The sequence below is a fragment of the Gorilla gorilla genome, chromosome 23 (assembly GCF_029281585.2).
Source record: "Gorilla gorilla gorilla isolate KB3781 chromosome 23, NHGRI_mGorGor1-v2.1_pri, whole genome shotgun sequence".
Lineage (NCBI taxonomy): Eukaryota > Metazoa > Chordata > Mammalia > Primates > Hominidae > Gorilla > Gorilla gorilla.
The window spans coordinates 31,264,238-31,290,058 of record NC_086018.1 but is presented as its reverse complement, the minus strand read 5'-3'; the positions used below and the strand labels follow the sequence as shown (position 1 = coordinate 31,290,058).

Genomic DNA, 25,821 nt, shown 5'->3' with positions numbered 1-25,821 from the left:
GCTGGGCACTGTGGCTCATGCCTGTAATCCCAGCACTTCGGGAGGCCGAGGCAGGCAGACCAGCTGAGGTCAGGAGTTCAAGACCATCCTGACCAACGTGGTGAAACCCCATCTCTACTAAAAATACAAAAAAATTAGCTGGGCATGGTGGCGAGTGCGTGTAGTCCCAGCTACTCGGGAGGCTGAGGCAGGAGAATCGCTTGAACCGAGGAGGTGGAGGTTGCAGTGAGCCGAGATAGCACCATTGCACTCCAGCCTGGGCAACAAGAGCGAAACTCCATCTCAAAAAAAAAAAAAAAAAGAAGCCTGAAAATCAGACCTAGGCCCACGTGGCCCCAGTGCTCATGTTTGCTTTCATTCTTTTTTTTTTTCCTTATTGAGTTCTTGCTTACTGATTTTTATCCCATCTTATATTCTCATGTTTTCAATTGTCTTGATAGTTTCCTAGGGATTCAGATAAACACAAGATTAAGGAATCTTTGCTTTAGAAAGGACTTTGGTAGTCAGAATATGCCTAGTCCTTGGGGAATTTATCTTTTCTTGGCCTATACCAGTGCTTCTCACACTTGAATGTGTATATGAATCGTTTGTGAGGGTCTCAAGAAAGTCTGACTCTGCTGGTGCTGCCTGCAATTCTGCATTTTCTAACGAACCCCCTTGTGATGCAGAGGACCACACATAACACTGTCTCCTTACACCTTTAAGAATCCCCTTATTTCCAGATATTTGTGGAGCCTTAACAGCGTGTCTGGCATTCACCACTAGACACTACAGAAACCCTCCTGTAAACAAGTGATTGGTTCATTTTTTAAAATAGTTGCTGGGGGTCCAACAGCTGTGCCAGTTGATAATTATTCAAAAATGAATAAGACACTATCCTTGCCCTCATGGGAGACAGATGGGTGTGTGAGTAGTGACGTACAGGCTGGTAAAGGGAAGTGGTGCCCAGGATGTGATGGGAGTTTGGGAGAAGGGTGCTCACTCCAGGCCGGGGATCATGGAAGGCTTCTAAGACAGATGACACCTAGTAAGGAAAAAATTATTCTAACACCTGTTAAAACGGTAAGTGAGACTCTATTCAGGACTATTGCCACAATAGGTGTCAAGACGAGAGAGCGCTTGGATTCAGCTCTGAATACAGCAAGGATAGCTGGAGATGGATAGCCAACCAGTGGAATGAGGGGGTCAGTGGATGCAAAATTATTCAGAGGACACATCAAGGGTTGGTTGGTTCTTGCTAAACTGACTTACCAGGATTATTGCTAGAGGCAGCCCAAGAACTTAGACCCCAAAGGTGGGGTATAAAGAATTTGATCAGGCCAGACATGGTGGTTTACGCCTGTAATCCCAGCACTTTGGGAGGCTGAGATGGGTGGATCACCTGAGGTCAGGAGTTTGAGAACAGCCTGACCAACATGGTGAAATCACCCCATCTCTACTAAAAATAAAAAAAATTAGCCAGGCATGGTGGCACATGCCTGTAATCCCAGCTACTCAGGAGGCTGAAGCAGGAGAATCACTTGAACCTGGGAAGCAGAGGTTGAAGTGAGCCCAGCCGAGATCGTGCCATTGCACTCCAGCCTGGGCAGTAGAGCGAGACTCCATCTCAAAAAAAAAAAAAAAAAAAGAATTTGATCAGATGTCAAAGGGGAGAGATTTCCTCTAAAATGACTTAGCAGGATTCTTGTTAAAATTGAATGCAGCAGGCTGAAGATGACAGCGCCCAGTGATAAGGTCTAGTTGGAAAGAGAGCTCACTAGAGTTCATCTAATATTTCATCAAGCAGAGAGACTTAGTCACACCAGAAGGAAAAGGCAAAAAGGCAAAACTAAGTTTTTGTTTTGTTTTGTTTTGATATGAAGTCTCACTCTGTCACTCAGGCTGGAGTGTAGTGGTGCAATCTCAGCTCACTGCAACCTCCACCTCCCGGGTTCAGGTGATTCTCCTGCCTCAGCTTCCCAAGTAGCTGAGACTACAGGTGTGTGCCACCATGCGGGCTAATTTTTGTATTTTTAGTAGAGACAGGAGTTTCACCATGTTGGCCAGGCTGGTCTCCAACTCCTGACCTCAAGTGATCCACTCGCTTTGGCCTCCCAGAGTGCTGGGATTACAGGCGTGAGCCACTACAAACCTAATTTAAGTTGTGTGCCTTGTATGGAGAAGCCTGAAACTGCCTTCTTTGATTTAGGCCTGATTTCTTCATGAATGGATTAGGATGAGACTTTTTATCCTATGGACTCCCAGAGCCTTTACCTTCACGGTTAAATTTAGTTTGTGAATCTAGACCTATCCCTCTAGCCTTGTCCCTCTGGCCTTAAACAAGACACTTCATCTCCCTGGAGCTCAGTTTCCATGTCTATAATATGAAGGAGTTGATCTGTGTTTGTAAACACAAATTCAGTTGATTTGCTAATTATGTTAGCAAGCACTTGGGTAGTCCTTGCTATGCTTCAGTCACAGTTCTAAGCGTTTACATTTAGTAAGTTCTATGGTAAGTTAGTTCAGTTAGATACTTTTTCTAGACCCATTTTACAGAGGGGCAGATCAAAGCACAAAGAAGTAATTTGCCCAAAGTCATAACAGTAAGTAGCAGAACTGAGATTTGAACCCAGGTAGCTCAACCCCAGAGTTCGTTCTTAACCGCTGTGCTCTTCTGCATCCCTGATGGGAGATGAAATGGCATCCAGTTGTAACAGGTCCTTCATTGTGCATTTAATCTCCATGGGGAGTGTATTTGTTTTCCACTGCTGTGTAAGAAATTACCACAGATGAAGTAGCTTCAAACAGCACGCGTGTATTATCTCATAGTTCCCATGGATCAGGAGTCCAGGTACCAGTTATGGCAGACCTGTGCTCAGGCTCTTGCAAGGCTGCTGAATGCAGGTGTCAGCCATGTTGTGGTTCTCCTCTGGGCCTTGACTTCCTTTTCCAAATTCATTGGTTGTTGGAAGAATTCAGTTCCTTGTGGGTTGCAGGACTGAGAGCTCTGCTCTCTACATGGCTATTGACCCAGGACTTCTCTCAGCTCCTAGAGAGAACACACCACTCCCTGCAAAGGAGTCCTCTCTGCCACATAGCAGCTCACCTCTTCAAAGCCAGCAAGAGCACTTCTCCCTTCATCCTGCTCAACCTGAGTCTTCTGTAACACAGCATAATCACATGCGTGATATCCCATCATATTCCCAGGTCCTGCTCATCTTCACAGAGAGATTATATAGGGAGATACACCAGGGCTTGGGAATCTTGGAGGTCCTCTTACAAGTCTGACACAGAGAGGAATTCTGATAGTAATTTATGGTCAAAGAAAGGATGTCGGCCGGGCACAGTGGCTCATGTCTGTAATCCCGGCACTTTGGGAGGCCGAGGTGGCGAATCACAAGGTCAGGAGTTTTCGAGACCAGCCTGGCCAACCTGGTGAAACCTCGTCTCGACTAAAAATACAAAAAACTAGCTGGGCATGGTGGTGCGTGCCTGTAATCCCAGCTTCCTGGGAGGCTGAGGCAGGAGAATCACTTGAACCCCCGAGATGGAGGTTTCAGTAAGCTGAGATCAGTCCACTGCAGTCCAACCTGGGCAACAGTGTGAGACTCCGAGAAAGAAAGAACGGAAGGGGAGGGGAGCAGAGGGGAGGGGAGGGAAGAAAGAAAAAGAAAGGAGGGAGGGAGTGAAGGAAGGAAGTCAGGAAGGAAAGAAAGAAGGAAGGAAAGAAGGAAAGAAAGGATGTCTGCAGAGGGAGCCCACTGCCCCTGAAAGAGAATGAGATCATTGGTTATCATCCTGACTGGCAGGCGTAATAGAGTGCTGCAGGAGTGTGGAGGGGCTGCCTGACCAGGCTGGGCATCAGTTAACGGTTCCTAAGGAGGTGACTCAGAGTCCAACATTGACAGGTGGGGCACTGAAGATCTTCCAGCAGAGGAAACAGTTCGTGGGGAGGCAAGATGGCATGAGCGGCAGGTGTGCTCAGGAAGAGCAATGGTCTGGGGCCACTGATAGGCACCCGGGGCCCTCTCTAGCCTGTGTCCCCTGGCTGCAGGAGGCCCAGTCGTAGCACAAGCAACCACAGTGATGACTGGCTATGGGGCTTTCAACAGAAAGGAATGGGACTTTCCTAACTGTTCCGTGTACTCCTAGAAAGGGTTTGACTGAAATCAAAGGAGAAGGGACAATTTCCAGGAGTTCTTTTAGGAAGTGGTAGGCCTGGGCATGAGAGCTCCATTCTTGAAGTCGGATGTGCCAGAACCACTGTCTCTACTCACCACTGAACAGCCGGGTGACGGTGAAGCCAGTTTACATCTTTGCCCTTGTTTGCTCACCTATAAAAAAGGAAGAAATCCTGCCCGTCTGTTAAGGCTTTCGTGGAGATCAAAGGCGCTAACATGAGTGTTTACGATACTTTGTCAACTCCAAACACCCCATCAATACATGGCATCGTTTGCTAGAGAACTCTTTCTTTATCCGTTATTTTTTTCTCTTGTTCAGCTGTAGTGCTTCACTAAGTGGGAAAAGAGAGCCAAGAGTTTGGTTCTTATGAGCATTCCTGCAACAGAGATTCCTCTGAGGCATTGATCTTAAGAGCTGAGAGCAAACATCACAGGCAGCACTGCAACTGGTTGCTGTAGAGTTTGATTCTCTACTACAGAGAGAAGCAATCATTTCAGAGATGAGAAAACAGGCAAAAAGAGCATTATTTTCTAAACTCATTAGCAGAGCAGTCATTGTCTTCTGATTCTGAGTCTCATTTCCTTCACACCTCCCCACACTAACAGAAAGTCAGTATAATTCACCCTCCTCAACTTCTGGAATCAAATACAGGGTTTAGTGCTGGTTTTGGTCTTTTTTTTTTCTTTTTTGATTTTTGTTTTGTATTATGTCTTGGTTTTTGTTCACTTATTTTTCTTTTTCATACCTTTTATAAAAGAAACAAGATTTTCACACATGCTATTCTTCTGAGAGCCACGTTTGAATTACAATTTGAATTTGGGACACAGAAAAATGGCCCACGTGCCTTTGGTAGAGGCAGCATAAGATCGTCTAAGGAGTGAGCATAGGTAAAGAAGAGAGGGGAGCCTGAGACAGGGCCCCAGAGCACTTCCAGAAGCCTCCATTCTCATTGCTCTCTGGAAGTTTAAACATGGCAAAGCTTCCGTATAGAATAGATAAACAAAGGGAAACCATGAGAATGTCAGCTACAGCACTGTGTGGAGAAGCCTCTAGCTGTCACAGTAAGTTACCTCCACCACCCTCCTCTCTTCAGGCTAACCTGGGCACTCCTTGAGAGAAAGGACCGTGTCTTGGTCACCACTGTGTTCCCACCTTTGGCACACAGGCGAGCACGAAGGGGTGCTGGTACACGCATGGTGAATGAGTGTTGACTGAAATTCCATAATGTTCCGGAGACTGAACTGCTGTTACTTTGGGTCATGCCAGGCATGGTTCTTCCCTTGGGCAATTCATTGGCATTTCATTTTGAAAACCCTGACATTTCTGGGGTGGGGATGTGCCATTTTCAAATTCTGTGCTCTTTGGAGCACTCTTCAATGAGCCGTCAGCAAGAGAGAGCAGCCAGGATGAGTGTTGGGTCCAAGCAGTTCATCAAAAGTGCTCTTTCAGAACCTGCCAGAGCCTGCAAGGGGCTTATGAAGGGGAAAATAAAACGCTCTGGTTGGATGGAGGTTAACAAATAAAGGAAGCAAAGGTTGAAAAGCTTACAATAAATCTTCCACGGGTTTTCTCAAGATTCCTGCGTGACTGAACAATAAAACTGGCAGGCAGAGGCAGACAGCAAAGGAGGCTCTCGGTTCACTGAAGGCAACAAGTGTGGGTTCAGCAAACCGCTGTCCCAGGTTCTCTGCTAGATGCATGGCTGGCATTATCTCATTTAATCCCCAGGCAAACCCTATGAAATAGACACCGTGATCCTCATTTCTCCAGATGGGTCGAGAAGGTGACATAAGAGACTCACAGCCCAGCGGTTGGAAAGGGGCACAGTGGAGCTATCAGCTCAGGTCAGCCAGACCCCAAAGCCCATGCCTTCCAGCTAGCACATGCCAGGGAGGCCAGAGAGCTTTCAAGTGGGATTTCTCAGAAGCAAATGAAAGAAGAGAGTCTGAGGAAGGTGTTTTTAAATGTTGGTTTTATTATTTAGGGATGCCGTTGAAAAGGCAGTTTGTTACGCACCGTTCCCCAGAGGAGAGGAGGGGGCATGCCACGCCTTACAAGGCCACAGGGGAAGCACCAGGGTGGGTCAGGAGGCAGGGGGGTGGGAAGAAAATGTGGGCAAGAGGCTTTGCGGGGTTTCAGTGGGAAGGAGCAGGTGAGGTAGGATAAACAGGCTTAGGATTGGCTAGTGTGAATAATTTCGGTGGGCTCTTCGGTGTAAGGGTGATCTCTAGTTGCTCGGTACCTGGTATGTTTATAGCAAGGGAATAATGGCCCAAAGTGAAACTGCTCGATAATGGGAGTTGAGGGTGGTTATAAACTTGGGCTTGGTTAATTTGCATGTGGAACGCAAATTGGCCAGTCCTGGGAGGGCCAGTCTCTCCAGGGTCAGCAAGACCCCAGATGTCAAAATACCAGACGCATGTGGTAGATACGGAAGAGCAACATTCAACAAGGCAGGCAGGTTGCAGCACAGACCTTCCAAAGCGGCTTAAGAATGGCACTCCTGGGTCTTCTCTAACTTCTGGAAGCAGAGAGTGGAACTTCATCACACCAGGAGAGACCTCGCCATTGAATTGTCGTCATTTGGAGAAGCCAGGATGGGCCTTATTTTCAGCATCATGACAGCAAGTAATTGTGGATTCAATGACCCAAGTGGGTAAACTAATTGGAATTTAATGAGATTAATCAGAATAAGCTCTGTAGTTCCTGTATCAGAAATGTCAAGACATTGTTTGCTAAGATGAAGATATGCATGTAAAGTGTGTGTGTGTGTCCATGAACACACACGTACTGTGCACATACAAATCAGGCTTGCAGAGAAATGGAAGGCAGTTGACCAGCCAGGTTGCTAGAAAACTACGATGTGGCAAAAAAGTGAAGGAATTTTTTCCTAAGTGTGTGTGTGTGTATGTGTGTGTCCGTGCGTGTGTGTGTTTGTGTGTGTGTGTTGCCCTTTGGATTTCTCGTGGATAGTAATTGAATCTGCCTTCTCTCTCACTTGTCCTTAACATTATTTGTCAATGTGGTTAAAGGTAAGGAATGGGAACAGGAATCAGATAAACCCTTCAGCATTTCTTAGAATAAAGATAAAGTTGGCCGGGTGTAGTGGCTTACGCCTGTAGTCCCAGTATTTTGGGAGGCCAAGGCGGGCAACTCACAAGGTCAGGAGTTCAAGACCATCCTGGCCAACATGGTGAAATCCCGTCTCTACTAAAAATACAAATATATTAGCCAGGTGTGGTGGCAGGCGCCTGTAATCCCAGCTACTCAGGAGGCTGAGGCAGGAGAATTGCTTGAACCTGGGAGGCGGAGGTTGCAGTAAGCCAAGATCGTGCCACTGTACTCCAGCCTGGATGACAGAGCAAGAGTATGTCTTGGAAAAAAAAAAAAAAAGAAGAAACATAAAGTTTATATCAAGGCCTACATGGTGCTGCAGGTTCTGTTCTCTCCTGCTGTTACAGGAAAGGGGTCCCGATCCAGACCCCAAGAGAGGTAAAGGAATCAGAGCGAGTCCACGATACAAAGCAAAAGCAAGTTTTCTTAATTACTATATTAGTTACTATATTTTGCAAGAATTGATATTATCTTTAAAACAAAATTAGGAATGCCTCTGTTCTCAAGATATTGGGATATCAGGACGCTCCCAAGTCTGGGTTTGTTTAGTAAACGTATTAATTTGTTCCCTTAACCGTAAACATCTAGAGGCTAGAAATACCGAACTTTCTGGAAATGCAGTCCAGAAAGTCCCAGCCTCATGTTCCTAGTCCTCACTGAAGATGGAGTTGCTCTGATTCAAATGCCTCTGACACTTCTATTTCTCCGCATCTAACACCACACTCTACCCAGTTGCCTAAAATGGCCTTTGCTCCTTTACCCAGCAACCTCTCAGGCATTCTTCAGCACTCAATTCTAGCATCTTTCCCTCAAGAATGCATTGCTTGGCTGAGCACGGTGGCTAACACCTGTAATCCCAGCACTTTGGGAGGCCAAGGTGGGTGGATCACCTGAAGTCAGGAGTTCAAGACCAGACTGGCCAACATGGTGAAACCCCATCTCTACTAAAAAATACAAAAATTAGCCGGGCGTGGTGGTGGATGCCTGTAATCCTAGCTACTTGGGAGGCTGAGGCAGGGAGAATCGCAATGAACCTGGGAGGTGGAGGTTGCAGTAAGCCAAGATCGTATCACTGCACTCCAGCCTGGGGGACAGAGCAAGACTCTGTAGTCTCAAAAATATATATATACATTTCTTGATCCCCCCATCCAGGTAAATCCCCCCAACCTATGCTCTCACAGCACCAAGTACTTCTCCTTCCTAACATGGGTCACTGCTGAATTTCACATTTGTTTGTGCAGTGATTTGTTTGATGACTACCTCTCTCTCAAGGCTGTGACTTCTGCATATGGGTAAGAACTGGAACTGTTTTTATTCACCAGAGTAGCTCCAGTTCCTAACAAGTAGTAGGTCCTAAATAGATATTTGTTAAGTGAATGGGTGGATGAGTGAATGTAGATTCTCTTCCCAAACCCACCTCTCCACAGCTGCTCATTCTTGAGCAACTTATTCCCCTCTCTGAGCTTCCTCTTCCTCGTCCCTAACATGGGAGAGTTGGTTGAGATGATTTCTAAAGCCCTTCCTGCTCCTATCCCATTAAGGGCTGTTTAAAGGCTTTCTGCGTCCTCTGGGCAGATGCGTTATCTCCTAGGGAGGTCTACTTCCTCCTCACAGCCAAGAGAAAATGGCTTCTTTAAGATTAACTTGGAATTCCAGCTACTCATTCCCTCTCTCCCCTCTGCCTTTTTTTGTTTGTTTTTGTTTTTGTTTTTGTTTTACCTTCCAAGTAGCTAGGACTACAGGTGTGTGCCACCTAGTTTTTGTATTTTTTGTAGTGATGGGATTTCACCATGTTGCCTAGTCTGGTCTCAAACTCCTGGGCTCAAGTGATCCACCCACCTCCACCTCCCAAAGTGCTGGGATTACAGGCATGAGCCACAGTGCCCAGCCTTCATCTGTTTTTATTGTTGTTGTTGTTGTTGTTGTTGTTATTGTTGTTTGTTTATTTTTGAGACGGAGTTTTGCTCTTGTTGCCCAGGCTGGAGTGCAATGGTGCGATCTCAGCTCACCACAACCTCCACCTCCTGGGTTCAATCGATTCTCCTGCCTCAGCCTCCAGAGTAGCTGGGATTACAGGCATGCACCACCACGCCCGGCTAATTTTGTATTTTTAGTAGAGATGAGTTTTCTCCATGTTGGTTAGGCTGGTCTCGAACTCCCAATCTCAGGTGATCCACCTGCCTTGGCCTCCCGAAGTGCTGGGATTATAGGCGTGAGCCAGCACACCCGGCCTCACCTCCATTTTTAATGATCTGTGTGTGATCACCAGCTTTGGAGTAAACCCAGAAATTTGAATTTTGTCTCTGAAATTTACCAGCTCTGAGACTGTGGGTAACTAATCATGTAAACTCTTTGAGTCTTGTCTGCAAAATGAATATATGAACAAAATGAACAGAAATATATGAGTTGATACAGACCGCATGAGGCTAGGGTGAAGGTGAAATGAAAATGCATGTGTAACATCCTTAGCATAGTGCCTGGTACCTACTTGGTGCTGAATAGATGCTACTTTTCTTTCTTCTCCTTCCACATGCATGACTGGAACAATAATTAATATGGGAATGGAAGTCTGGCACTGTTGGCATATTCAGGTCATGGCAATATTATACATTATTATGTTCCCAAGCACTTTACCAGACAATATTGCAAGCTATCCAGAAAAGAGATTAATTATCCCCATTTTATAGATGAGAAAAGTAAAGCCTAGAAGGTTAAAATGGCTTGCCCAGGATTAGAGTGAATTAGTGGCAGAGCAGGAGGTTTAAGTTTCACACTCCTGGTGCCCATTTCTCTCTGTGTTCTTTTCAACTTTTCTGCAACTTTCGGCTTCGGTTTATTTAACAGTCAACCCATTTCAAAGAGCGCTGGCTCTGTGAATGGCTTAAATAACACAGACATTCCCCATAGATGTTACTCATACCATGCCTGAGAATCTCTTCTATTGTCCTCCAGATGTGCAAAACCACATTGGAAAGATTGAAGGAGCTATACATCACTAGGTAGACCAGTTCTGCAGGAAGAATTACAGCTGATAAATTCTTGGCTTGTCTTGCTGACAGTTCCCTGCTCGGCTGGCAGAGGAAGCAGCAAGACCTGCCATTCTGGACTTGATTTAGATCAATAAGGGACAACTGACTGGTTGCCTGGAAATGACGCGGAAATGAAAGAAACAGGTCAGCATGGAATCTGCAGGGGGTGAAGAGAGGAAACCCCAGGCGCTAAACTTTGATAATGCGGCTGTCAAACGGGAAGAGAAATATGAACTTGATCCCGGGAACTGACTCTTCAAAAAAGCAAAACACCTCAAGTTGGATAACAGGACCCTCAAAATGAGTCTGACAATATGATTTAAAACATTCCTAGCCAGAGATAAAAGAAGATAGTTTCAGAAATGAATGTGGCTGCACAGATAGAACCTATGTTTTAGGTAGGGGTCCTTTTGGGTGCAAGTAACAAATTCACTTCGAGTTAACTTAAAAAATCAAATAAAGAGGAATGCATTTAAAGGTTTCTGGGACAAATTAAAAAACCTAAGGGCAGCTAAGCCTGTGTAGCTTGTTGTGAATCTCAAGCAACAAACTCAGATATACGAGAATATTGCATGGCTTTCTTTGATTAAAATCAACTTACATCTGGGTTTGATGCTCTCATTTTGCCAGGCTGGAGGGACACAAAATTTTGATTGTTTTGGAGACATCCTCACCCAACTTCATCCAAGAGGATACCAGAGAGCAGAGGAAGCCTCTCCAGCATTTGGTCAGCAGTCCAGAGTGTCCACGCATTGTTCCATTTTTCCTGCTGTTTTAGTCTGTCTGCATTTCAGATCTAACAACTCTACTCCTTTCCTGCTATATGAGAAAGGATTCTATATTACCGAAAGTGAAAGTTAAAATACCAATGACTCAACTAAGATAGAAGTTTACTTCCCAGGCCAGGCACGGTGGCTCACGCCTGTAATCCCAGCACTTTGGGAGGCCGAGGCAGGCGGATCACTTGAGGTCAGGAGCTCAAGACCAGCCTGACCAACATGGTGAAACCCCGTCTCTACTGAAAACACAAAAATTAGCTGGGTGTGGTGGCAGACGCCTGTAATCCCAGTTACCAGGGAGGCTGAGGCAGGAGAATTGCTTGAACCTGGGGGGCGGAGGTTGCAGTGAGCGGAGATCTCGCCGCTGCACTCCAGCCTTGGTGACGGAGTGAGACTCCGTCTCAAAAAAAAAAAAAAAAATCTACAGGTAGACCATGCAGGGCTGGGACAGTTACTGTGAGATTATCAGATATGAGCTCCTTTTATAAAGCCACCACCTCCAGCATCAGAATTCTGCTTCAAGGTCCAAGATAGTTTAAGGACCTTGAACTACAGACCAAGTAGAGAAAGAGAAGAAGAATGATACTATCAATAAACCTAGTAAGTACTATGGACCAGAGACTGTCCTAAGTGCTTTACATATTATTTCATTACTTCTTCTAGCAACCCAGTGAGGCAGGTTCTATTATTGTCCCATTTAAGAATTGGAAATTAAACCACAGTGAGGTTGGGTGACTTGCTCAAGGTCACACAGCTTGTAAGTGGCAGACCTGGAATTTAAACTGAGTCATTCTGGCTCTGGAGTCTATAGCCTTAGCTATCCCTTCTTTGAAAGGAGATGTCCCCACAGTGATATGTAGCACATTTGCTTAGCACGGAGAAACTGTATATAAAATAGACAATGGCCAGACCATATCTGACAATGGAACTCTGACCCACAACCTCTGTAGCAACCAACCAAACCACAACCTCTTCAACAACGGGCCTAGTATTGTCAGAGCTTGGTCAAAGACTGCCAGCTGTCCTAGTTTTTGTCCCCTGCTTCCAACACAGGCCCAACGAGGGAAATCCAAACATGCTCCCCAATCCAGTCACACACCATGTCCCATTTCTAGTTAGCCCACCTCCAGCTTCCCCAGGCCAAAAACCTTCAATCGGAGCACTCCTGAAGCCTTCCTCTTTTTTTCATGATAAGCTTTCCTACTTTTTGGCCTGCCTTTGAGTCCCTGCCAAATGCACATGGTAGTGGCTGCTTTCATTGCTGTAGCAAGTTCTGAAGAAACAGCCTGTTTGCTCCCACTTTGGGTAGCTTTCACTTATTCCCACGCATCTCATTGGCTAGAACTTGGTCACATAACCAAACCTTGCTAAAAGGAGGCTGGGAAGTGCAGTCTTTTACAAAGGTGGCCAGCTAAAGATTTAGCGTTCTTTTACTAAAAAAAAAAAAAAAAAACGAAGAAGGAAAGAATGAAAATTGGGAAGGAGCTATCAGTGTTGGTCGTACCCACCATCCCCTGGGCATAGGGACCTTTGGCAAAGTATGCCAGCCAGCCCCTGCTTTCTCAGACTCAGGAGGCAGCCTTCCCCTCCGAGGTGCGGCCCCATCCTCAGACACTACTCTAGAGTGCTGCACGAGGTGCTGCTCTTCCTGCGATGGAGTCTCGCTCTGTCGTCCAGGCTGGAGTGCGATGGTGCAATCGTGGCTCACTGCAACCTCCGCCTTCCGGGTTCAAGCGATTCTCCTGCCTCAGCCTCCCGAGTAGCTGAGATTACAGGCGCCTGCCACCACACCCAGCTAATGTTTGTATTTTTAGTAGAGACAGGGTTTCACCATGTTGGCCAGGCTGGTCTCAAACTCCTGACCTTAAGTGATCTGCCCACCTGGGCCTCCCAAAGTGCTGGAATTACGGGCATGAGCCATGTAATCTCTGTTCTTTACCTAGTCTGTTTCCTCCCAACATACTTACAGTCTCAGAGGCGTTCCTGCATCTTCTTTCACCCTCTGAGACACATAGTGCTACTCTTTAATTAGTTTAGGGCCTGGGGGGAAAACAAGGGTAATAAAAATGACTTGCACTTATTAGTTCCCTTATGATATGATTATAATTGTTCTAAGAACTTTATGTTTGCCAATATTCACGTAATAAACTTGCTGGGATTTGAATTTGAACTGCATTGAATCTACAGATAAAAGTTAGGAAGGTCTGATATCTTGATAACATTGTCTTCCTATTCATGTACATATCTCTCCATTTATTTAGTTCTTTGATGTCATTCATCATTATAGTTTCCCTTATATAGACCTTATGCATATTTTGTTAGATTTTTACTTAAGTATTTCATTTTAAAGGTGTTAATGTGAATAGTCTTGTGTTTTTAATTTAAAATCCCACTTGTTCATTGCTGATATGTAAGAAAGCAATTGATGTTTATACATTAACCTGGCATCCTGCAACCTTGCTCTAATTGCTTATTAGTTCCATGCGTTTTTTGTCAGTTCTTTTGGATTTTCTACACAGACAATCATGTCATCTGTGAACAAAAACAATTTTATTTCTTCCTTCTCAATATGTGTACTCTTCTTTCCTTTTCTTGTCTTATTACATTCATTAGTAATGCCAGCATGATGCTGAAAAGTAGTACAGGAGATATCCTTCCTGATTTTAGTGAAAGAGCAAACTGATTCTAAAGTTTATATGTGGAGCAAAAGACTCAGAATAGCCAACACGATATTGAAAGAGAAAAATGAAGTTGGAAGACTGACACTCTCTGACTTGAAGGACTTAGTATAAAGTGATAGTAGTCAAGACACTGTGGAATTGGTGAAAGAACGACTGTATCAATGGAACAGAATAGAAAGCCCAGAAATAAACCCACAAAAATATAGTCAGCTGGTCTTTGACAAAGGAGCAAGTACAATACAACAGAGCAAAAGTAGTCTTTTCAATAAATGTTACTGAAACAACTGGACATCCACATGCAAAAAATACATCTAGAGATAGACTTATACCCTTCACAAAAATTAACTCAAAGTGGATCATAGACCTAAATGTAAAACTCAGAACTATGGAACTCCCAGAAGATAACATATGAGAAAACCTAGATGATCTTGGGTATAGTAATGACTTTTAGATACGACAACAAAGGCACGATCTGTGGAAGAAATAACTAATAGGCTAGACTTCATTAAAATAGAAAAATTCTGCTCTGTGAAAGACAATATCAAGAGAATGAGAAGACAAGCCACAGACTGGGAGAATATATTTGCAAAAGACACATCTGATAAGGAACGGCTAACCAAAGTATAAAAAGAACACTTAACAGTCAGCAATAAGAAAAAAGCAACCAGCTTAGTAAATGTGCCAAAGACTTTAACAGACATCTCACCAAAGATATGCAGATGGTAAATAAACATATAAAAAGTTGCTCTACATCATATGTCATCAGAGAAATGCAAATTAAAACAACAATGATATGCCACTACACAGCTATTAGAATGGCCAAAATCTGGAACATTGGCAAGGATGAGGTGCAATAGGAACTCTCATTTATTGCTGTTGGAATGCAAAATGGTACAGCTACTTTGATTTGACAGTTTGACAGCCTCTTATAAAACTAAACACATTCTTATCATAAGATCCAGCAATTACACTCCTTGGTATTTACCCAAGGGAGTTGAAAACTTATGTCCACACGAAAACCTACATGTGGATGTTTATAACAGTTTTATTCAAAATTGCCAAAACTTGGAAGCAACCAAGATATCTTTCTGTAGGTAAATGAATACATAAACCGTGGTACATCCTGACAATGGGATATTATTCAGCTCTGAAAAGAAATGAGCTATTAAGCCATGAAAAGGCATGGAGGAACCTTAAATGCACATTTTACTAAGTAAAAGATGCCAGTCTGAAAAGCCTATGCACTGTATGATTCCAACTGTATGGCATTCTGGAAAGGGCAAAACTGTGGAGATAGTAAAAAGATCAGGGGTTGTCAGGGGTTGGGGAGGGAGCGTTGGGAGTTGACCACACAGAGAAATTTTAGAGCAGTGGAAATACTCTGTATGATACTATAATGGTGGATACATGTTATTATACATTTTTTCCAGACCCACAGAATGGACCACACTAAGAGTAAACTCTAAACTATGCACTTTGGGTGATTATGACAAGTTAATGTTGGTTCATAAATTGTAACCAATGGACCACTGTGGTGGGCTGTGCTGATAGAAAGTCTACACGTGGCTCACATGTTGGCTCACACCTATAATCCCAGCACTTTGGGAGGCTGAGGTGGGTGGATCATGGTCAGGAAGTCAGGAGTTCAAGACCAGCCTGGCCAAGATGGTGAAACCCCGTCTCTACTAAAAATACACAAAAAAATTAGCTAGGTGTGGTGGCACGCACCTGTAGTCCCAGCTACTCAGGAGGCTGAGGCAGGAAAATTGCTTGAACCTGGGAGGCAGAGGTTGCAGTGAGCCGAGAACGCACCACTGCACTTCAGCCTGGGTGACAGAGCAAGACTCCATCTCAAAAAAAAAAAAAAAAAAAAGTCTACAAGTGTTGGGGAAGGTGGCATATGGAAACTCTCTGTATCTTTCTCTCTGAATTTCACTGTGAACCTAAAACTGCTCTTAAAAAATAAAGACTTGAAAAAAGAAGAAATCAGATTGAGTCATGAGTCAAACCTCAGTTATGAGGTTCCAATCTTGGCAAAAGGAAATGGCAAGAGTGAGTACTATTGTTAAATTTGTCAAGAGTCAAATTTATCTGTGATTCAGGGTAAATTCCCTGGTCCAGGGTTGGAGGCTTTCAGAAGAAAGAAAAACCTAGTCAGAATTTCTAGAATAGGGTTTCTCAGTTCCTCAGCATTTCCAGACCAGCTCACAGGCATCTGTTTCAGGAAAGGCACCAGTCAGGTTATCTATGTCTAGCTTGATAATGAATAGCTTGAGAAATATGTCCAGGATCCACAATCAGTACACTGCCTTGTTCTTTATCCCATCAATATTGGAAGATTCCCATTCATACTTATAAGAACATTTAGATAATTATTGATATTCAAATGAAACATTGACGCAGAGAGAATAGATTTATCACTGAAGATTATTGTCCATATTTCATTAGACGTAAACAGCACACGCAACGTTTTAGCTTTCAGCTAATCTTTCAACTTGAAAGATGAATATCAATCAATTCTTTGGTTGAATGTGTCTCTGGAAAATATTTTTACGTGATCTGTGGCAGCATTTGGATGTGATTTTTCAACATCATCAATAATATATCATTAGTTTCTTTCACTGACAAAGGAAGAAAATTATCAGCTGTAATGACTGACAAATTTCTTCACGGCTTGGTCTTCTTAAGACATTCTAATATTGTGTCCTGAATATTATAAATTATACTCCTTTAGCTCTGAAATGATAGATTCAGTTTATTCTAGATACTGACTACAATTTTGAAACATATCAGTCCATTCTAAGTAATTGAAGTAATTAAATCACAAAGAAATGTTGCCTTTTATGCCTAACTTTTTTTAAAAAAGAACATTTTGGTTTTGTTTTTTTTAATGAATCACTCTGTGCAACTATTTTAAAAGTAGAGTTTTATATTCACTGACCTTTTCTTAACATATCAAACTGAAAAGATACAACACATACACACACACACACACACACGCACACACACACACATACTGGCTGCAGTTCTCTCATAGTAAAAATTTTGTCTTTCAATCTTAGATCAAGATTTGAGACATATTGTTGGCTACTGATTATTCTCTGTGAATAAAATGCTAGAAAAAATTTATGTGTACTGTTGGCATAGATCCCAGCACATTTTGTGCTGTTCTTCTCATGGCTCACAAAATCACTTTAATTTTTTAAAAGGCTTTTCTTGTGCCACAGGCTTTCAGTGATAAAAAGTTGTTGACCACACTCTATGTCATATATACATTACACATATTTGAGAAATTGATTCATACTCCGCCTATCAGTGTTTAATCCAAATGTAAAGCAAAATATATGCTGGAAATTCATGCTTAATAATTTCTCTTTAGTTTTTAAAAGTTGTTATTTATTTATTTTTTAGATGGAGTCTCACTTTGGCACCCAAGCTGGAGTGCAGTGGTGCGATCTCGGCTCACTGCAACCTCCACCTCTTGGGTTCAATCTATTCTCTGGCCCCAATCTCCTGAGAAGCTGGGATTACAGGTGCGCACCACCACGCCTGGCTAATTTTTGTATTTTTGGTGGAGACAGGGTTTTGCCACGTTGGCCAGACTGGTCTCGAACTCCTGGCCTCAGGTGATCCATCCCGCTCAGCCTCCCAAAGTGCTAGGATTAAAGGGGTGAGCCACCGCGCCTGGCCACTCTACTTTATAAAATCACTGACAGTACATAATATCCCAAAGTGTTACTTGATTAAGGAATTTGGCAAAATTTCCATAAAAGCTTTGACTAGTATGGTGGGGTTTTCAGCAATAGTGTGATTTGTACATGTTTTGAATGATGTCTCTGCAGTGTTGGACTCTTCTACACTTGAACATAAAATTCTCATATCACCCTAAAAAGCATTATTTGGTGGAAGGACTTGAGGAAAGAACTTTACTGGATTTCCAAAGAGGTTGCTATTTTATTTTAAAATGGTGCATTTCTATGGCTACAGCAGTATTTGCAAGGTTTCAAGATTGACAGTTCCCTGAGCAGCAGAAGCCATGAATTGCAAGTTTAATAAAATACATTTTCAGATATTTCATATTATCTTTTTATTGACACTTTTCATTTTTTTGGATGAATTCTGTTTGTTTGTTTGTTTTTGTTTTTGAGATGGAGTCTCGTTCTGTTGCCCAGGCTGGAGTGCAGTGGCGCGATCTCAACTCACTGCAACCTCCGCCTCCCAGGTTCAAGCGATTCTCCTGCCTCAGCCTCCCAAATAGCTGGGACTACAGGCATGCACCACCACGCCTGGCTAATTTTTGTATTTTTGATGGAGACAGGGTTTTGCCACGTTGGCCAGACTGGTCTCGAACTCCAGACCTCAGGTGATCTGTGCACCTCAGCCTCCCAAAGTGCTGGGATTACAGGCATGGGCCACCATGCCCGGCCAAGAGCAGAGCTTTCAAAAGATGTTTTAAATAGCATCAAGATCCTGAGGCATTTTTTTAAACTGTAAGGAGATGAAACATGACTTCACCAGTACAATCCTGAAGACAAAGCACAATCAAACTAATGGCTACCAAGAGGTAGAAATGGTCCAGTCAAAGCAAAAGCAGATCATTCAAGAACAAATATCTTGGCAACAGTTTTTTGGGATGCTCAAGGCACTTTGCTTGTTGAATTTTGGAGGACGACAGTGTGATCATATCTGCTTATTATGGGAGTGTTTTGAAAAAGCCAAAACTCTAGCAGAAAAACACCCAGGAAAGCTCCACAAGAGAGTCATTCTCCAACACAACAGTGCTCTTGCCCATTCCTCTCATTAAACAAGGGCAATTTTGCAAGGGTTTCAATGAGAAATCATTAGACAACCACCTTGCTGTCCTGATTTGGCTCCTTCTGACTTCTTTTTGTTTCCTAATCTTAAAAAATCTTTAAAGGGCATTCAGTTTAGTTAATAATGAGAAAAGATGGCATTGACAAGTTAAATTCCCAGGACCCTCAGTTCTCCAGGGATGGACTAAATGGCTGGTATCATTGCTTACACAAGTGTCTTGAACTTGATGGAGCTTATGTTGAGAAATACAATTTATATTTTTTATTTTTATCTTTTAATTTTATTTTTCCACAAACTTTTTAAAGTCCCCTTGTACGAAGACTTGGTGGGGCATTTTGAGGGCAGGGGCTGTTGTTTTTGCCACTGTTCAAGTTGTTGGAGTTGTTATCCACTTCCCCTCCCCCTCCTTACATACACACCAAGATTAGAAGCATCCTGGTGATCACTAAGAGCTCCGCCACTTCAACATCCTTTCTTGTCATTATTTCATGAATGGATCAGTTTTTAGACACGATGATTTACGCCATCAGTTGAAGATCCTTAGCTGTGGCAGGTCAAGATGATGACAGATGGCATAGTTGATTTCTAAGTGCCTACAGAGACTAATGTATATCTTTTCTATGAAGACCCTAAAAGCATATCTGGTGCTCATGTTCAAAGGGGCTTCGGTTGTCCTGCAAAGTGCTTCTTCCAGGGACTCCCTTCCACTTTGATCCAAACAAGCTGAATTTTGGATAAAATGGGCCTAAAGAATGGAGTTCAGGGAGCATAAAAAGTCAGAGGCTTGGATTCATGTTTCAGCTCTCTTCTAAAAAGTTGCTTAGCCTTTTTGAGTCTCAGTTTCCTCATCTGCACAATGGGGATGGTCATCTTTGCTTAGCTTTTTAGAATTTGTGACAATAATTGAACTAGACAGTGAATATGAAAAGACTTTAAAAACTATAGGCCGGGCGCGGTGGCTCATGCCTGTAATCCCAGCACTTTGGGAGGCCGAAGTGGGCAGATCACGAGGTCAGGAGATCGAGACCATCCTGGTTAACACGGTGAAGCCCCGTCTCTACTAAAAATACAAAAAAAAAAAAAAAATTAGCTGGGCTTGGTGGCAGGTGCCTGTAGTCCCAGCTACTTGGGAGGCTGAGGCAGGAGAATGGCATGAACCCAGGAGGCGGAACTTACAGTGAGCTGAGATCGCGCCACTGCACTCCAGCCTGGGCGACAGAGCGAGACTCTGTCTCAAAACAAAACAAAAAACTATAAACCACCACACAAAGTGAAATGACCACATTATTTACTATTGGAATGATGATACCTACACTTTTGCCTGGAGTGGGTTTCAGGACTTATATTGAGAATGGGCTCCATGGGTAAGTCCCTAACACCAATGAAGTGCTTGGCTGATTTTACTACTTTCAGAATAAAAAAAAGGTGACCTGAAAACTCTTTATGCATGACTAAACACTTTCATGTCTAAATATTTATCCAAAAGAAATAAGAACATGTGCCCACAAAAAAATATTAGCACATGACTGCTCATAGAAGGCCTATTCAGGAAAGCCTGAAACCGGAAACAACCCAACTGTCCAACAATAAATGAACGGATAGAGAAATGTTGGTACATTCATGAAGTGAAATACTACTCAGCAATAAAAGGAAAAAATTACTGATACACATAAAATGGATGAATCTCACAGGCATTACGTTTACAGAAAAAATGCCTGACATTAAAGACTACAAAGTATATAATTCCAAGGAATATTTGATGTTCTAGAATAGACAAAACTAATCATTGGTGACAGAAATCAAATAAGTGGTTGTCAGAATGGTGATTGGGTTGGGGAATATTGATTAAAAACAGACGCAAAGGAACTTTCTGGGGTGACAAAAAATGTTTTATATCTTGATAGTGGTAGAAGTTAAATAGATGTGTACATGTGTCAAAACACATCAAACTGTACACTTAAAATATATATAAATTATATCTAAATAAAGTTTTACTTAAAAGTATGTTTTGATATAAAGCTTTATTTAAAGTTTTCAATGGTTACTGTTAATTCTGTCTTGTTATGGGTTGAATTAGCTCTACTGCCCCCCATGCAAATTCATATGCTGAAGTCCTAACCCTTGCTACCTCAGAATGTGACTATTTGTAAATGGAGTCATTGTAGATGGAATTAGATGAGTTTAGATGAGGTCATCCTGGAGAAAGGTGAGCACTCAATCCAATGTGACTGATGTCCTTATAGAAAGGGGAAATTCAGACAGAGACACAGATAGGGAAAATGCCATGTGCAGAGGAAGGCACAGATGGAGGTGATGCTTGTACTAGGCAAAAATGTCAAAGATTGCCAGCAAACCACCAGAAGCTGGTGTAGAAACATGGGACAGGCTGTTCTTCACAGTCTTCAAATGGAACCAAACCTATGTGACATCTCAGACTTCTAGGCTCCAGAACTATGAGACAGTACTTTTCTGTTGATATGCCACCAGTTGTGGTACTTTGTTACAGCAGCCCTAGCAAACTCATACATGTCCCTAGAGTTTAGTTCTCACTTTCACTAACTGCTCAACTCAACTATGTTAATTGAGCACCCTCAAGACCCTGTGATAAAAACATAAATAAAAATTGCCCTCCTTGGATAACATATATATGAAAAAAAAGGAAAGAAAAGCTTAGTTCTGTTAGTTCCCAGCAGGAGTGCTGAGATTGTGTCCATATGAACCAAAATTGTGTAAAATAGCTTTAAAAAGTACAGAGCCAACATACTCACCTAACAGTGCACAATTCTCAGTCTATCTAGCAATAGACTGAGAATGTATCATTCAGCCAACACATTTCTGTTCCAGTTTAAGAAATCTACTTGGGGAAGTGCATTAAGACTAGAAGATTGATAGGTGCATATAAATTGAATTTGGTTAAGGGATATTTTTAACAAGTTCTGGGAGCAGAATGAATCACCTCTCTCCACCAGAGGTACATAACTGCCCTGAGGTTATTAGTGATTCAGGGTTCCCACTTGCTAAGAGTATTCTATGAACATACTGACAGTCTACTTACTATTCATTCTTTATCTTTAAAATTTTATTTTTAATTGAAAAAATAATATTTTAAATATATTTATGGGGCACAATGTGATGTTTTGATATATGTTTACAACGTGAAATGATTAAATCAGGATAGTTAACATATTCACTACCTCACATACTTATTTTTCTATGGTGAAAACATTTAAGATCTACTTTTAGCAATTTTGAATTATGTAGTGCATTATTATTTATTATAGTCACCATTCTGTGAAATAGATCACTAAAGCTGATTCCTCTTGTCTAAATGAAACTTTCTACCCTTTGATGGACAGCTCTGCTTTCCCCATCCTCTCCCGTCCCCCAGCCCTTGGTAACCATCATCCTACTCTCTACTTGTAGGAGTTCAACTTGTTTAGATTTTGTGAGTGAGAACATGTGGTATTTGCCTTTAGAGTCCTCTAGGTTTATCCATATTGTGTTAAATGACAGGATTCCCTGCCTTTTTTAAGGCTGAATAGTATTTCATTGTAATATATATACATACACACACACATACACACACACACATATATATACATATATGTACATAGATACATATATGTACATATATACACACACACATATATACATATATGTACATAGATACATATATGTACATATATACACACATATACACACACATACATATATACACATATATACGTATATATGTACATATATATAACATTTTTTTCATTTATCCATTCACTTAATACATATGATGGAGGGCTTTATATATGCCAGGCTCTGTGATGAATGCTGGAAATTCAATAGTGAGAAAGACTCAGTCTCTGCCTCCAAAGAGCATCATGAGCTAGGTGCTGCAACGAGGAATTGCGAACTGTTGTCATGAGAGCACAGAGAAGGGACTCAACCAGCCTTGAAGAATCAGGGGAGGCTTCTAAGCTAATGGTGTGTGCCTGGGGATCACATTGTTTCAAGTAGCAGTAGCAGGATGTGCTCAGGTCCAGATGTGAGAGAGAGAGAGCATATGTCTTCAAGAAACTAACAGTAGCTCCCTATAGCTGAAGCAGGAGTACAAAATAGTGAGTTTAAGTGATGAGGCAAGAGATATGAAGAAGCTTGACCATGCAGCTACACCGGGCAGCATGCCCTCTGAGACATCTCATGGAAGCTGGAAATGGGAATGCCTTGATACCAAGCCAGAGAAATTATAATACTAAGTAGATAGACTGAGCAGCACTCCCCTGGGAAGAATGAGACAGGCCCTGAATTTGGAGGTGAGTTGTGGATTGGTGATTAGAGGAGAGGTAATAGGCACCAAAGCAAGAAATAGTATTGATGCAAAGCTGAGGTTAATTGGATGACAAAATGAAGAGCATAAGGGGCTCAGACACAGACTGAGCAGAAAACAAGTAGCATCTGAACCTAGACTGAGTTAGTAATGGATGAGAAAGAGTTCTTAAAGTTGATGGCCACTGGATCCATATATAAGAATGTCCAATCTCCCCAAATCGATCCACGAGTTCAGTGCAATGCCAATCAAAATCCCACTAACAAGTTTATTTTAAAATGTAAATGAAAATACAAAATTTTTTAAAAGCGAAGCAATATTGAAAACCCAGGAAAAATTAGGAGGACTTACACAACCTGATCTCAGAACTTACCATTATCAAGACAGAGTGTCATTGACACAAGGAGAGACAAATAGATAAATGGAATGTGGTAGTCTGGAGATGCACCCACATGTATGTGGTCAATTAATTTTTGGCCAAGGCACCAAGTCAATTCAAAGGAGCAAGGAAAGTGGTACAGAAACAACCAAATATTGTTTTGGAAAATAATGACAAAGGGCTTATAACCAGAATATAAGCATATAAATATAATTCTTTCAAATCAATAAGAAGGCAAATACCGGCCGGGCGCGGTGGCTCACGCCTGTAATCCCAGCACTTTGGGAGGCAGAGGCGGGCGGATCATGAGGTCAGGAGATCGAGACCATCCTGGCTAACATAGTGAAACCCCGTCTCTACTAAAAATACAAAAAAATTAGCTGGGTGTGGTGGCGGGCGCCTGTAGTCCCAGCTACTCGGGAGGCTGAGGCAGGAGAATTGCGTGAACCCGGGAGGCGGAGCTTGCAGTGAGCCGAGATTGTGCCACTGCACTCCAGCCTGGGCGACAGAGCGAGACTCCGTCTCAAAAAAAAAAAAAAAGAAAAAAAAGGCAATACCTAATAAAAATGAGCAAAGACTTGAAAAGTCACTTAAAAAGGCTTATTAATTAGAAATATGCAAATGTTATTAGTCTTCAGTGGAATTTACATTAAACCACAAGGGATACTATTATATCTTATGCCCACTAGAATAACCAAAGGAAAAAAGACAGACAAAACAAAATGCTGGTGAGGATGTGAAGCAACTGGAACTCTCATACATTATTGGTGATAATGTAAAATTTATACAACCATTATGAATAAAGGTTTGGCAGTTTCTTACAAAGTTGAATGCACTTCTCCACGATGACTAGGCTTTTCACTCGTAGGCATCTGGCTCCCTAGAACTGAAAACATATGTTCACAAGAAGACTTGCAAATATATATTCTCCCACATCAGGAGATATTTGCTATGCATTTAACTGACATAAGATTAGTGCTAGAGTTTATAATGAGGTTCTTCAAATCTAAAAGAAAATGCATATAATAGTAAGGGGTGCAGGCCGGGCGCAGTGGCTCACATCTGTAATGCCAGCACTTTGGGAGGCCGAGGTGGGCGGATCACAAGGTCAGGAGTTCGAGACCAACCTGGCCAACATAGTGAAACCCTGTCTCTACTAAAAATACAAAAACTAGCCAGGTGCGGTGTCATGCACCTGTAGTCCCAGCTACTTGGGAGGCTGAGGCAGGAGAATCACTTGAACCTGGGAGGTGGAGGTTGCAGTGAGCCGAGATCGCGCCACTGCACTCCAGCCTGGGTGACAGAGTGAGACTCTGTCTCAAAAAAAAAAAAAAAAAAAAGAAAGAAAGAAAGAAAGAAAAAAAGAAATAGTAAGGCGTACAAAAGATGTGAAAAGATAATTCACAGAGGAAACATATGGAAGTATTGTCAGCTTAATAACCAGGAAAGTGCAATTAAAACCATTGTGATATACCATTTCACACCCGTTTGGTTTCAAACAACAACAACAAAAATCTGTTGATACTAAATGCTGGCCAGCCTGTGTGTAAGTGGGCACTATCTTCCTGGTAGGACTGTAAATTACACTAATTACTTTGGAAAGAAGTTGGCAACATGTATTTAAGTAGACTGTGTATATACCCTTTGATGCAGCAATTTCACTAGGTATGTACCCATCCCCTTAAATTCCAGCATGAACAGAGAAACAATAATGTTTAGCATAGTGTTCTATTATGCTTTATAAAATATGCAGGTCTGTTGAGGTTTTTTTTTTTTTTTACATTCCTAATAAGGTTAATTTTTGCCTTCTCTCTCCTTTTTGCAATTAATCTTGCCAAAGTTTTAATTTATTTGTTTTTTGAAGATAACTTTGATTTGATCTTATTTTTTTTCTATTTTATTAATTTTGACTCTTACTTTTATTATTGCTTCCATTCTATTCCTTTTGGATTTAATCTGTTATTTCTCTTTGATCTTCTTAAATGTAACCACTTCCTAAATTATTTTCAGTGTTCCTTATTTCTCAATATATGAATTTAAGGCTATACATTTTCCAGGAACCACTACTTCAGTAATGTCACAAAGGGTTCTGTATGTACTGGTTTCATTGTTATATGATGCTAAATGTTTGCTAATTCCATTGTAATTTTTCCTTCAAACTATGAATTATAAAGACGTGCATTTTCAGTTACCAAGTGAGTGTGGCTTTATATTCTTGTTATTGATTTCTAATTTTATGGCACTGTAAAATATTTATTCTTTGGTACTTGCTGAGATTTTACTTATGGGTTATTCTGTGGTCAATTTTTTCAATAATTTCACATAAGCCAGAAAGCAAATGCATTTTCTTTGGTGGTAAATTTCTCTATTTTGTCCATTAGCTCAAGTTTGCTCATGAGATTGTTTAAATGTTCTAATTCCCACTAATATTTGGTATACTAAATATATCAGTTCCTAGGACAGATATTGTCAAATCACACCCTATGATTATAGATATATTACTTTTTCTTTGAAATTATGTCAGTTTTTGAGGTTCTCTGGCTAG

The 25,821-nt window shown here is 41.9% G+C and overlaps 1 protein-coding gene across 2 annotated transcripts in view; it reads left to right on the top strand.

The window, feature by feature from the left end:
* The window catches only part of LARGE1 (LARGE xylosyl- and glucuronyltransferase 1), a 759,370-nt gene that overhangs the window by 657,054 nt on the left and 76,495 nt on the right, over positions 1-25,821 (top strand). The window lies entirely within an intron of this gene.